This window comes from Equus asinus, chromosome 13, assembly GCF_041296235.1.
Source record: "Equus asinus isolate D_3611 breed Donkey chromosome 13, EquAss-T2T_v2, whole genome shotgun sequence".
NCBI lineage: Eukaryota > Metazoa > Chordata > Mammalia > Perissodactyla > Equidae > Equus > Equus asinus.
Window position 1 is genome coordinate 9,909,354 of NC_091802.1, and position 12,607 is coordinate 9,921,960.

Consider the following 12,607-nt stretch of genomic DNA (forward strand, 5'->3'; position numbering starts at 1 on the left):
TATGTCAATTATATCTCAATAAATTTACAAAATAAATAAGCGAACTTCAAAACAAAGAAAGTAGGGGCCAGCCCTGAGGCCAAGTGGTTAATTTCGTGTGCCCCACTTCGGCAGCCTGGGGTTTGCAGGTTTGGATCCCAGGTGTGGACCTAGCACCGCTCATCAAGCCATGCTGAGGTGGTGTCCCACATAGCAGAGCCGGAAGGACCCATAACTAGAATATACAACTATGTCCTGGGGCCTTGGGGATAGAAAAAAAAAAAGAAAGAAAGTAGCAAAATAACTATAGGTTGGTCGTATATAATTTAAAAACAATTACAAAAAAAGACAGGGTTTTCTGCAACAGTCTGGTGAGCGAAGTGTTTGTTGAAATTGTCCCTCCAGCCTGGAAACAGCCTCATGGCCCTTCCCCCACCTGGAAGCTGGACAGAGGTTGCATTGACCGTTCACTGAAAGCAGATGGAAAGCAGAGAGCTACACATTAAAACGACTCAACTCAAAGATGACCACACCAATCAGGGAAAATAAAGAGAGCAAGAAGCAGGGGGACGTTCCCCATGGCCAGACTTGCACTTTCCTCCCTTGTCGCAATGTTCACCTATCACGGCTGGACTTTGCTGAAATAATTTAAAATATTTACATTCAATTTACTATCAGGCTTTTCTCTATGTTTAGATCACTTCCGTCTCAATAATCCTTATTTAATATATCTTTTAAATTTCCAACTGAATTTTATCTCTATTTAAGACAGTATAAATCATGGGATTCATTGCTCTTCATCTTTTCCTGTCCTCTTCATCTTTCGTGACACCTGTTAGAATTCTATAGTCATTTGGTTCAAGTGCTGTCTTCATAGAGAACAGATTCTGTGAGGCAACCTCGGTCAGGTTATTAGGTTGAAACACATGAAACTGTCATTTTTGGTAGGTCAAAAATGATCCAAACTAAGAATTTAAACTGTCCAAAATGGAGATCACGAGATGGTTTACCTCACAGGAAGTTTTAAAGAATAAATGAGTTAATTTATGGGCAGCCCCTACAGCCGTCCTGACACACAGCAGTAGCTGTTAGCTGGTGGTGAGCCTGGTAGGGAGGTGATAGGGCAGTTAGCAGCTAAAAAAAGCAACAGATCCACAGGAATTTTTGGAACACTTCTACTCACCCTCTGATAGATATGTGTCCTGGAATCTGACCCGAATACTAATTCTTCCTCTCAGAAATGAGCTAAGAGACGCTGGAAAAAAGGGTCCTCTCTCTCCCCACAACAAGCCAGGTGATTCTATGTACCTGGAAGCAGAAGATAAAGGAGGATCGAAGGCCCCTTCCCAGCCTGGAAGCAGAAGATAAAGGAGGATCGAAGGCCCTTTCCCAGCCATGCAGACTCTCCATCTCTGAGGCCTGTTTGAGTGCCGTACAGAACAAGAGACCCGCATGGCAGTGGGCTCCCCAGCCTTGCTAGAGGCACCAACCGAACCAGAACGTACCCCGTGAGTGGCACCAGCTGACACACAAGTGGGTGATCCTCTCTGACATTCTATGAAACTTGATACGTAAACCAGCGAAGGTTATGGAAAGCTCTGCTGGTTATTATCCTAACCATCCCTTCTACAGGAAAAGTGCTTTCTCCTTTGCACAGTGGGATAGTTGTTTATTCAGTGTTACTCGTGCACATTTGTAAGGAATTTAATTCTCACATCAACACTGCAAGATGGGTGTTGTCGTCGCTTCACAGGCGGACAGCCTGGCTCACACCAATGAAGGAGCTGGCCGAGGGTCACACACTAGGAAGAAGCAGAGTTTGAGGCCGCGTTTGGCTGATTCCAAAGTGCGTGCTGGCAACCGCTTTGTCCACACTAAGTCTCCAGCTGTCAGATATGTTTTCCTAAATAATCCTCTGAAATAACAAGTGACAGTATCCTAATTCCAGCGTCGCGCTGGCAAACTGGCTCTCCAGGAGAAAAAAAAAAAAAAAGCCATGATTTGTTGCATTTGCTGATTTCTTTGCTGTAAATAATTCCACAATGGCTGATTTCAATTACCAACGACTAGTGAAATTCCTGAACACTTAACAAGAGGCCCTCAGGAGCTGGTGCAAGCCCACCACGGCACACGCTGCACAGTTCCCATTACACTGATGAACAAACTGAGGCCCAAAGACATCAGTTTACTCGCTGTAAGGCCACATAATTGACAGCTAGCCCTGGATTTGAACTTGGAACTTCTACAAAAAGGCCATTGATGGCTTCCACTGCTCCACTTGTAGTCACCACCGCAGGCAAGGAAAAAGAAAGCACCTCTCCCAAAGACATAGCTCAGAGGACCTTCTTGAAAGGGAAGTGTTCTTATAATTTGACTTTTTTCAATATTTTGACACTAATTGGGGTTCTTCATCCACAGGATGGACTAAATGGAGGGTCCTAGATAATTGAGCAAGGGAAAGAGAACAAGGGAAAAAGGAAAAGACAGGATGGGAGACTAAGCAGAAATGTTAGCCTAGGTCATAACTAGACGGAATAAGAGAATAATGTTTCCAGTGGTTACAATAGTGGAGCTTTGCCGCTCTGTCTGCCCTGTTTCCCATCTTCTGGAAAGAGCGCCTGTGTCTTCCTTCTGGGGAATGGACTTTCTTTCTCAGTCCACGTAGTTTGGCTGGAGCTCACTGTACCCCCTGGCTCCAAAGACAGACTTGTGACCTAGGACTGAAGAATGAGTGTGTGACATGGTCCCAGCCATAGCGATGCTCCAGGCATGTGTGTGTCAATCAATTCAAATAAAGCCAGTGAGAGGGAATTCTGGGACTTGGCTGGAATATTGGGAGCGAGGCTACACTGGTTAGCATATATGTCTGGAATTCCTTTGCTGCCATAGAGGGAGAGCCTGCTTGAATGTGCAGCCAACAAAAAAGAGAGTAGAGCCAAGATAAAGAGAAAAATTGTACCCTCGTACCATCACTTGAGACGCTAGATTCAGCCATGCGTGGAGTTAACACCACCTCTCAACTTTTCAGTCGTGTGAGCTGTTAAATTCCCTTTTGGTCTCAAACTGGTTTGAGTCGAGTGTCCATGACATGCAAGAAAAGGGGTTCTTATTAGTGCAGCGTCTTTAGGCAGTCAGTTCTTGTTCCCTCATCTTGAAATGATAGAATCTTAGAGTTACAGAGGGGCCATTAAAAACTCCTAGACCAGCTCCAGACCAGCCATCACACCACGGCAGGGCACCGCACCCAGAGCACCATCCACGTGACACTCAAATAGTTTATGTTGACTATGATGTGAATAGTGCCACTGGCTGTGACTTGTCACCCAGGGGACCTGCCAAACCACCCACTCAGGGTAGAACCTACCTGAAAGAAACTAGGATTTATGTTAACATCAAAATTATTTTGTGAGCACTACACTAGTTTTTACAGAATTGCCAGTTGACTTGTCAAAATCTAAGTTCAAAACATGCCCTGGGTAGGAGATGCCTGGGTTCAGCCATGTACAAGAATAAATACAGCCCCTAAACGGGCTGATCAGCAAACAGATGAAGTTATAGGATCTCTAAAAACAGAGTAAACTTTGGTCCATTTTTCCTAAGATAGTGGAATAGAAGATTTTTAAACATTTGGAATCAATTATGTGTCAACAAAGGTATTTATTCAGCTTCCTACAAATGATCTTACTAGCCCTCTAAGGATCTACCCCATGTCACCCTATGATGCCCTATATCAACAAGGTCCAGACAAACTTGTTTCAAGAACCGGAAGGAGTTTTAGTTCTCAGAGCATGACTGACTTGAATCCTCTCCTGGCAGTTCACAGAGTCCTGGTAATAGCGATAACCAATGTCTGCTAACTAGCTCATTTAATACTCTCAGCAACCCTATGAATGAGGTCCTATGATTATCCCCAGTCCAAAGATGAGGAAAGTGAGGCACAGAGGAGCTTATATAGCTTGCCCAAACTCAAACAGTTAGACAGTGGTAGAGGAGGCTTTGAGCCCAGGCAGGCTGGCTCCAGAGTCTGGCCTCTTAACAACTGTGCATTGTGGTAACTAAAGACTCAGGGCTGGGAAGGAGCTGAGAGAGGACCTGGTCCAGTATCAACCTACAGATGAGGAAAGGGAAGATAGACGATGAGGTGACTTCACTAGTCATTCAGTTGCTTAATGGCCACCTCTACCCAGGTTCTTGCCTCCTGGTTCAGTGTGCTTCCCTGTGGCAAGAGGAATTAGAGGGATAGCATTAGGTCAGGTGCAAGGCTACCCAAAGGCCAGGCCAGCCAGGACCTCAGGAATCCTTCCCTTCAGACCCAAAGGATAGACAGAAGGGGCTGAGGGTCTGTGCACACAGCTCCCAACTTGGGCCACCCCAACATGCCCGGAGACACTCAGCTCCACAGGGCTCCATCTGGGTCTCCCTAGCATGGCTGCTCAGACCACGTCCACTATACACACACAATTATTTCTCAGGTCCAGTCCTTCAACCCTCCCAAATTCTTGCGTTCTCCAGGCAAGACGTCCAACAGAAGTGCCCTGATCTGAGGAATATAATTCCCCTTGATTTCCATTCTCCACCCTGTGAAGTCACAGAGCTTCTGTCTCGGTCCTTAACCACACCATGTACGTCTGTGTCCGGTCCTGATGTCTTCCTTCGCAGGAAATGTGTGGATGCAGAGATCTTCAGGGACAACAGCCCCTGCTTCTATTGTGGTGCCATCATGATGTCACACCAAGTTTTGCTAACTGAGGATGACTTTGGGGGTATCTGGGGATCACAAGGGCCATGTAGATAAAAAATTAGTCTATGGCACAATACCATACATCCATAGGTAAAGAGGACATGATGGGCTTTAGGTATAGAAAAACAAAAATGGATTATTCTTGAGGACTATTTGTAATTCTCTCTTGCCCAGGTTTAAAGATGGCAAGTAAGAATGAGTGCTGTTCAGCCCCAGCCTTTCTCCGACCACTTCAGTGTGCTCCTTTTGGCAGGGTTACTTTGCCACAGGCTGGTGTCAATCTAAAGAGAGCCTCTTCTGCACAACACGGAGACCTGGATTTGCAAGTGAGTGTGAGCAACCTGTTTGTACACAAATGCAGGAGCTACACACAGCTTCTTAACCTGTGCAGAGTAGGACTCTCATTAGAGGCCCTCTTCTTTTCTTGTCCATTCAGGTAGAAATTTGAGGGGGAAATGGTTGAAGGACTGATAAAGCTTGCAGGAACTGAGCAATAAATATGGAAATGCCTCAAAATTTGTCCAATTTACATTGATGGTGGCTTCCAAAAGAGGGTGCTACAGCTCTATTTCCCTCTGAAACTTTCCATACTTGTCTGAAAATAAGAAAACAAAGTTTGAAGAATAGAGCAATTTTCCTAAAAGCAGAAACATTAAATTAAGATTCACTCTAGGGACCAGCCCTGTGACCGAGTGGTTACAGTTCCACAGGCTCCATTTCAGCAGCCCGGGTTCGCAGGTTCGGATCCTGAACACACACCTACTCCATTCATTGGCCGTGCTGTGGAGGCATCCTGCATGCAGAAGAGAGGAAGACTGGCACAAATGTTAGCTCAGGGCTAATCTTCCTCATCAAAAAAGAAAAAAGATTTCCTCTGGAAAGATCAAATTTAAAATTACATCTGGCTTGAAGCCCTGGCTGCAGCTCTAAGGGAGGAGCGTGGAGATGCTGGTAATGCTTCCCTCACAGTATGGGGAGACCTGCTCCCTGAAGCACACGTTCGCATGGAGCTGGGCCTCAGTAAACCCTAGAACCAGGGACTCTCCTGGGACTCGCTCCCAGTCTCCCACCTCTTCTCTCTGCATGTCCTTCTCATTCTCTCCAACTGAAGTACCAGTTTTTCCACAGGGTGGGAAGAGGATCATACACAGTTTCAGAACCTCACGTTTCCACCACTAGAGAGAAACTTAGAGTCACTATGTCTGGCTGGCCCCAAGACTACATGACACACTTCTGAAAAAGCTGTGGGTCAAAGAAGAAATCCAAAAGGAAGTCAGAAGTTATTTTGAACTCAATGAAAATGAAAACACAACATATCAGAATTTGTGGAACGTCCCTAAAGCAGTTTTCAGGGGGAGATTTACAAGATTAAATGTTTGTATCAGAAAGGAAGAAAGGTCTCAAATCAATACCTTCAGTGTCCACTTTAAGAAAGTAGAAAAAGGGCAAAGTAGATTCAAATTAGGTAGGAGAAAGAAATAATAAAGAACAAAACTCAGTAAGAAACGAGAAAAACAATAAAGAAAATCAAGAGGACCAAAAATTGTTTCTTGACAAGATCAATAAAGTTAATAAACTTCTAGCCAGAGTGATCAGGGGAAAAAAGAGCGAAGACACAAATTATTAATATCAGGAATGAGAGCAGTGACAGCACTATAGATTAAACAGATATCCAAACAATAATATTGGGACTTCATTCCAGTAAATCGAACAACTTTGATGAAATGTGCAACTGACTTGAAAGATACAAGCAACCAAAGCTCACTCAAGAAGAATTAGATAATCTGAATAGTTTATATCCTTTAAAGAAATTGAATTTGTAGTTAAAAACTTTCCCACAAAGAAAATTCCAAGCCCAGAAGGCTTCACTTTTAAGACAGAAATAACACCAAACATTTAAGGCAAAAATAATACCAATTCTACACAAATTCTTCCAGAAAATTGAAGAGGAGGGTATATTTCTCAACTTAATCTGTGAGGCTAGCATTTCCCTGATACCAACAACAGATAAAGACATTGCAAGGAGAGAAATAGATCAATAACTCCCATGAACAAAGATGCACAAATAAAATTTTAGCAAATCAAATAACAATATAAAAAAAGGATAGCATACCACGACCAAGTGGGGTTTGTTCTAGAAATGGTTCAATATTCAAGCCTGGTTCAATACTCAAAAACTGATAAATGTAATTCACTATGCTAACAGGCTAAAAAAGAAAAATCGTGATCCTCTCATTACATGCAGAAAAAATATGTGCCAAAAATCCAACATCTCTTGCTAAAACAAGGAGTAGAAGGGAACTTCCAACCAGAACATCTGCAAAAAATCTACAACTACTATTATACTTAAAAGTGAGGCACTGAGGTCTTTCCCCCCATGATCAGAAAAGAAGGCAAGGATATCTTTCTCACTAGTGTTCAACATTATACTAGACGTTCCAGTGCATATGACCAGCATAATGCGACAAGTAAAAGAATAAAGACATACAGATTGGAAGGAGGAAATGAAACCGTCTTTATTCATACATGACATAATACTGTGTTTAGATAGTCCTCCAGTATCTACACAAAAGCTACCAGAAAAAAATTAGTGAATTTATGCAAGGTCACAAGATACAAGGTCAATAAACAAAAAAAATGATTGTATTTCTACATACCAGCAACAAAATTTCAGAAATTATAAAATTTTTATATCTATTTACAATAGCATCAAAAAAAAATTTAGGGATAAGTTTGACAAAAAATGTGCAAGACCTGTATACTGAAAATTGCAAAACCCTACTTAGAAATAGTAAAAAAAAAAGACATAAATATATGGAGCTATGTACCATGTCCATGAATTGGAAGTCCACAGATGGTTAAAATGCCAGTTCTCTCCAATTGACCTATAGATTCAGCATAGCCCCAAGTAAAATCTCAGGAACTTTTTGGTTGAAATTGACAAGTTAATTCTAAATTTTACGTGAAAATGCAAAGGACCAAAACAACTTTCAAAAAGCACAATAAAACTCATGACTTACACTACCTGAGTTTTATAAAGTTAAATAATCAAGACAGTGTATCACTGCTGTAAAAGTAGATAAATACAGCAGTGGGACAGATAGAGTTTAAAAATAGACTCATACATATATATATATACGGTTAACTGACTTTCAACAAAGATGCCAAGGTAATTTAATGAGGAAAAGATATTTTTATCACCATATATAAAAATTAACTCAGAACGGATCATAGATCTAAAGTTATAAAACTTCTAGAAGAAAATGTAGGAGAAAAATCATTGACATTGGGCTAGGCAAAGATTTCTTAGATATGACACCAAAGGCACAATCCATAAAAGAAAAATAGTGATAAATTGGTCTTCTTCAAAATGAAGAACTTTGTTCTTCAACAGACCATGTTAAGAGCATAAAAAGACAAGTCACAGTCTTGGAAAATATATTCCAAAGATATTTATGATAAAGGACTAGTATCTAGACTATATAAAGAACTCTCAAAAGTCAAGTTTGGTGAGAAATCAATTCACAGATTCCATAGGCTACTGGCTTATGTTGCCCGCTGAATGAGCAACCTTACCAAAGCTCTCATATGAAAGTTAAGGAATAGCTTGGTAACGAGTGGGATCTGACCATTGGAATTGGGATGTCTGGGAGGACTCAAGACTTGGATTCCACTGGATCCCTGGAATCCTCTGAAATTATCCCCATTGTGCTTCTTGTCTGATTAAATGATGGCTCCCTTTTGGGAAAGGGCTGGTCATTCCCCTCCTGCCTCCCCTTTTATTGTTGCTCCCTAGGAACCAAGGTCAGAATTCCACACAGCCCTTAGGATGAAATGCAGGGGCAGACACAGTGAGGGACATCCAGGAGCATTAGAAATTCCGTAACCTGGGGAAAATTTTTTTCAGGGGATGAATATGCTGAGTATTCAGCCAAGACAGATGAAATGTCATCTGGGATATGGCTCAACTTATTGAGACAGATACATTTACAAATGAATCCAGTTTGAAAATCAGCCTGTATGGTTCTAAGAGCTTGCTGGTCCAGCTAACACAACCCAGATCCAAATGTGGTCATAAAGAAACAAAATTAAAAGACACTGATAGAAGGGGAGGAATCCAGACTTCAGGAGAGAGGAAAAGTGGTGTGGCTCTTTCCTATGTGTTCTGCCCATCCACCACTTTGCACGTCCCCCAACAGAGCCCAGATCTTTCCACCTTACCATGAGTGACAGGTCAGTGAAGTAAGCAACAAGACCTTTAATGGCTATGTTTGAGTTAGATAGGAATGCTGCTGGACAGGGCTGCTGTTCAAATGAGGACCTTGGTCTTGGCGGCAATGGGAGAAGCCCAAAGTGGCCATCCCAGCTAATGGCAATCAACTAAACGAGGGGAATTGGGCAGTCGTGTCACTAGATCTCCAGGGATGGTACGACATGCAGAAGATGCTGGCTATGGCTTGGGCCCTCCAATAATCAAATCAACAGGAAAGTTATCCAGGTCTTAATTACTTTGAATAACCAAAAATCCTCCAGCAGTGGAGAATTGGAAACTGACTTGCATTAAGGAGGCTTAACATTTTTTTTTTTTTTTTTGAGGAAGATGATTAGCCCTGAGCTAACATCCGTGCCCATCTTCCTCTACTTTATATGTGGGACACCTGCCACAGCATGGCTTGCCAAGCAGTCTGTAGGTCCACACCCAGGATCTGAACTGGTGAACCCCAGGCCGCTGAAGTAGAATGTGCAAACTTAACCGCTGTGCCACCAGGCTGGCCCCAGGAGTCTTAAGTTTTTATCCAATTCCTCGACCTGAGTCAGTTCACAAATCCAGACCCCCTTAAATGATAGGATGATTGGGTCCCACTGGGGAAGAATCCTGCTCTGATACCATATCCATCCCACAAGCCTATCTCCTAGCCATTACCAAAAGAAACTGCAGCCATTTGCCTGGGTTGACACTAATCCCCAGGAACTCAGACCACCCTGGCCTTAGTCAGTCTGTGTGGCGGTGTAGGGGACCCGGTGATAAATGAAATTCTAGCTTCAGCTTGCATCTTGGCAGGCCCAGTGGAAACTCGGCCCTTTCTGAGGATATTTCAACACTCTGAGTGTTTAATGGACTGTTTGGCCTCAGCAAGCCGCAGAAGGCCCCCGGGCTCCCCTGGCCAAGGCCCATGTGAGCTGTTTGCTTATTTCACAATCCTTACACTACCTGACATTCTCCTACTTCTGTTTACTAGTTCGCTGTCTCTGCCAACTAGCATAGAAGTTATTCGAAAGCAGGAACCATGTCCATCTTATACATTGTCACATTCCCAGAGCCTGAAATAGTGTTTATTATGTAGTTTACAGAGTAAATGATGGTAGGATCAGTCAGATGTCACTGGAGTAGTCCTCCCAATAAACAAAGTTAATCAGAGGCAAAGCTGCATCTCTGGAAGAATAGAAATTAGGCCACAAAGACTTAAAGCCTGCTGGGTCCCGACTCCATCACGGCTCCACCCAGCTCCCCAGGCTGACTGCTGCAGGGGTTAACGGGACTTACAGAATAGCTGCGTCTATTGAAGCCTGGATCAAGCAGTGAGTCCAATTCCAGGGGCTTTTCCCCATGTAGTGTCCTTGCTGGAATGGACAACCACAGCTCCTGACACTCAGGAATAAGCTATCGATTTGGCAAATGCATCTTCATTCTGATAAACAGAGAAAACCAGAAGCAATTCGGTTTCAACTAACAGGGTCAGCCTTACTGCTTCTAGAGATTCAGAGCACGAACCCCAGGGCCAGGATTACCTAGGTGCAAACTCTGGCTCTGCTACTTATGAGCTGTGACCTTAGGCAAATCACTTAACTTCTCTGTGCCTCAGTTTCCTCATCTGTAAAACAGAGATAAAGGTACCTACCTCAAAGGATTATTATGAACTAAATAAGTTACTACTGTAAAGTGCTTAGAAGAGTGTCTTGCACACACAGTAAGTGCTAGAGAAATGTTAGTTAGCTGTAACTATTAAATGTTATCTTTGCAGCTCCAAGATGTAATCAGGTCAGCAGGTGCTTGATTAACTCACCATCCTTCAGGAAGTCATGCTGGTACCAGCTCACTACAGGTGATGTCCTGCTGATCCGATCTGGAAAGCAGATGTAGCTAGCACCTACCTCTCCATTTGTTCCCGGAACTGTAATTATGTAACTCCTATAGCTTATCATCTCCTCTCCTCTAGTGACCTGATCTTTCTCCTTTGACCCTGTGGGCTAACCTCCTAACCTCCCAGCCCAAGATTCTGGACTTGCAAACCCTTCTTTCCACTAGTGGAAGAGAGCAGGAGCGGAGGATAAAGGAAAGAGGTCCCAGACCCGGACTCAGGGGTGGGCTCACCATCAGACTGGTGGCCACATCTCAGGAGCAGGGATAGATCCAGGCAGAGGACTTGGGCTTCCAGAGGAGGAATGGCAGGCCCTTTCTGCCAAACTGAGCTAGTTCCGTCACTGGCTATGCTCCTTTCTGACTCGATGGCTTTCAACCTTCCTCTAACCCCAATTTACAAATTTCCAGGGTGATCTCTGTGATTGGAAAAGCATCCAGGTGTTTCTGCCATGCTTCCTCCTTAGGCATCAGTTGACCAGATGCCTGCAGCCTACACTCAGATGCACGGCCAGGTTGGAACCATGCCTCCAATCTGGACAGAAACCAACTTAAGCCTGCCCCATGCTGTTCTCACAGCTTCCCTTCCAGGTCCCTCTAGAGGGGGACCAACCTCAGGGAAGGAGATACCAAGGGCCTCAGGCGTCCTTGTTGAAGCACCAGGATGGCAGTTATATCCACCAGGGTCCATATGCAATTGCCTCTTTAAATTCCAAGTTTGGAGCCTGGGGTCAATGCTCCAGTTTGTGGTACATCACTGAAAACACTGCTCACAGTTGGGACCCGCCCATGATATCCAAGGGTGTTACAGAGGTTGAGGCCTTAAAAGGGGGAAGCCTGGAGGTACACGTCTGAGTCACAACCCCACCTCTTAGAGGACAAAGGAAGTGCGGCTGAGCGTAGGAAGAGCACGGGAACTGAACATGACAAACGAGCATCACCAGAGGAAAAAGAACCAAGTCCCCCACAACTCAAGAGGACGTGGACAACCATGTCTTCCACACTGCCTGAGAGCACAGGAGCAAGGACTTGAGGAGAGCCTGGATGTCCTCTGAAATGCAAACACGTGGGTCTACGGTACACGTGTCGCCCTCGGGGGTCGGGGGCTGCGTCCTCCTGCCTTCTCTATTATCTCAGTTCTTTCTTCTTCCAACTGTTGCTCCCAAGGACCTAGTCTTTCTCAGTGGGGTTAAAGAAACGACCCCATTCTTCCTTCTTAAGGAAAAAACAGCAGCAGAGACATACCAATGAGTCATGCAGGATGTATGAGGAAAACTTAACTGTTGGAGTCAGGTAACTGGAACAAATGGTTCCCATTAGAAAGGAAGTAGTTCTAGAAAAATGTACCATTTAACTACAGACTCACCAGGAACCTCGACTTCGAGCCCCAGGTTTGGGGACAGGCTTAGCAGCTTCCCAGAAAGAAGTGACAGGATATTTGTTAGAACACGAAGAGCTTGAAAGAGTGCGAAGCCCCAGGCAATGGGAGTCAGCTAATGGTCCACTGAGACAGGCTCCATGTCTCGGGTCCCCCCTCCAGAGAAAGACCCGGAGACTTCCTACTTCTTTAGAAGACAGCAAGTTGCTTTAATTAAAAGCACCTTACAATTTCAGAAACAACTCAAGTAACTCCTTTCTAATATCAACAGCAATGAGCCAACTCTACACGGCAGGAGCAAAATAAGATCGTTTGTCAAACTTGAGTAATTCAAGTGAAATAAGTCAGAGGGAAAAAGTCAAATACGATA

At 43.9% G+C, this 12,607-nt stretch overlaps 1 long non-coding RNA gene across 4 annotated transcripts in view; it reads right to left on the bottom strand.

The window, feature by feature from the left end:
• Positions 1-2,845, bottom strand: part of LOC139040008 (uncharacterized) — a 62,078-nt gene extending 59,233 nt beyond the window's left edge. For 2 of the 4 annotated variants that reach the window (XR_011493566.1, XR_011493564.1), the window contains exon 1: positions 1,163-2,843. This is a non-coding gene — a long non-coding RNA (uncharacterized lncRNA). Of the gene's footprint in view, positions 1-1,162 lie in introns of all 4 variants that reach the window. The other 2 variants (XR_011493567.1, XR_011493565.1) reach the window with 2 other exon arrangements.
• Between the last annotated feature and the right edge of the window lie 9,762 nt (positions 2,846-12,607).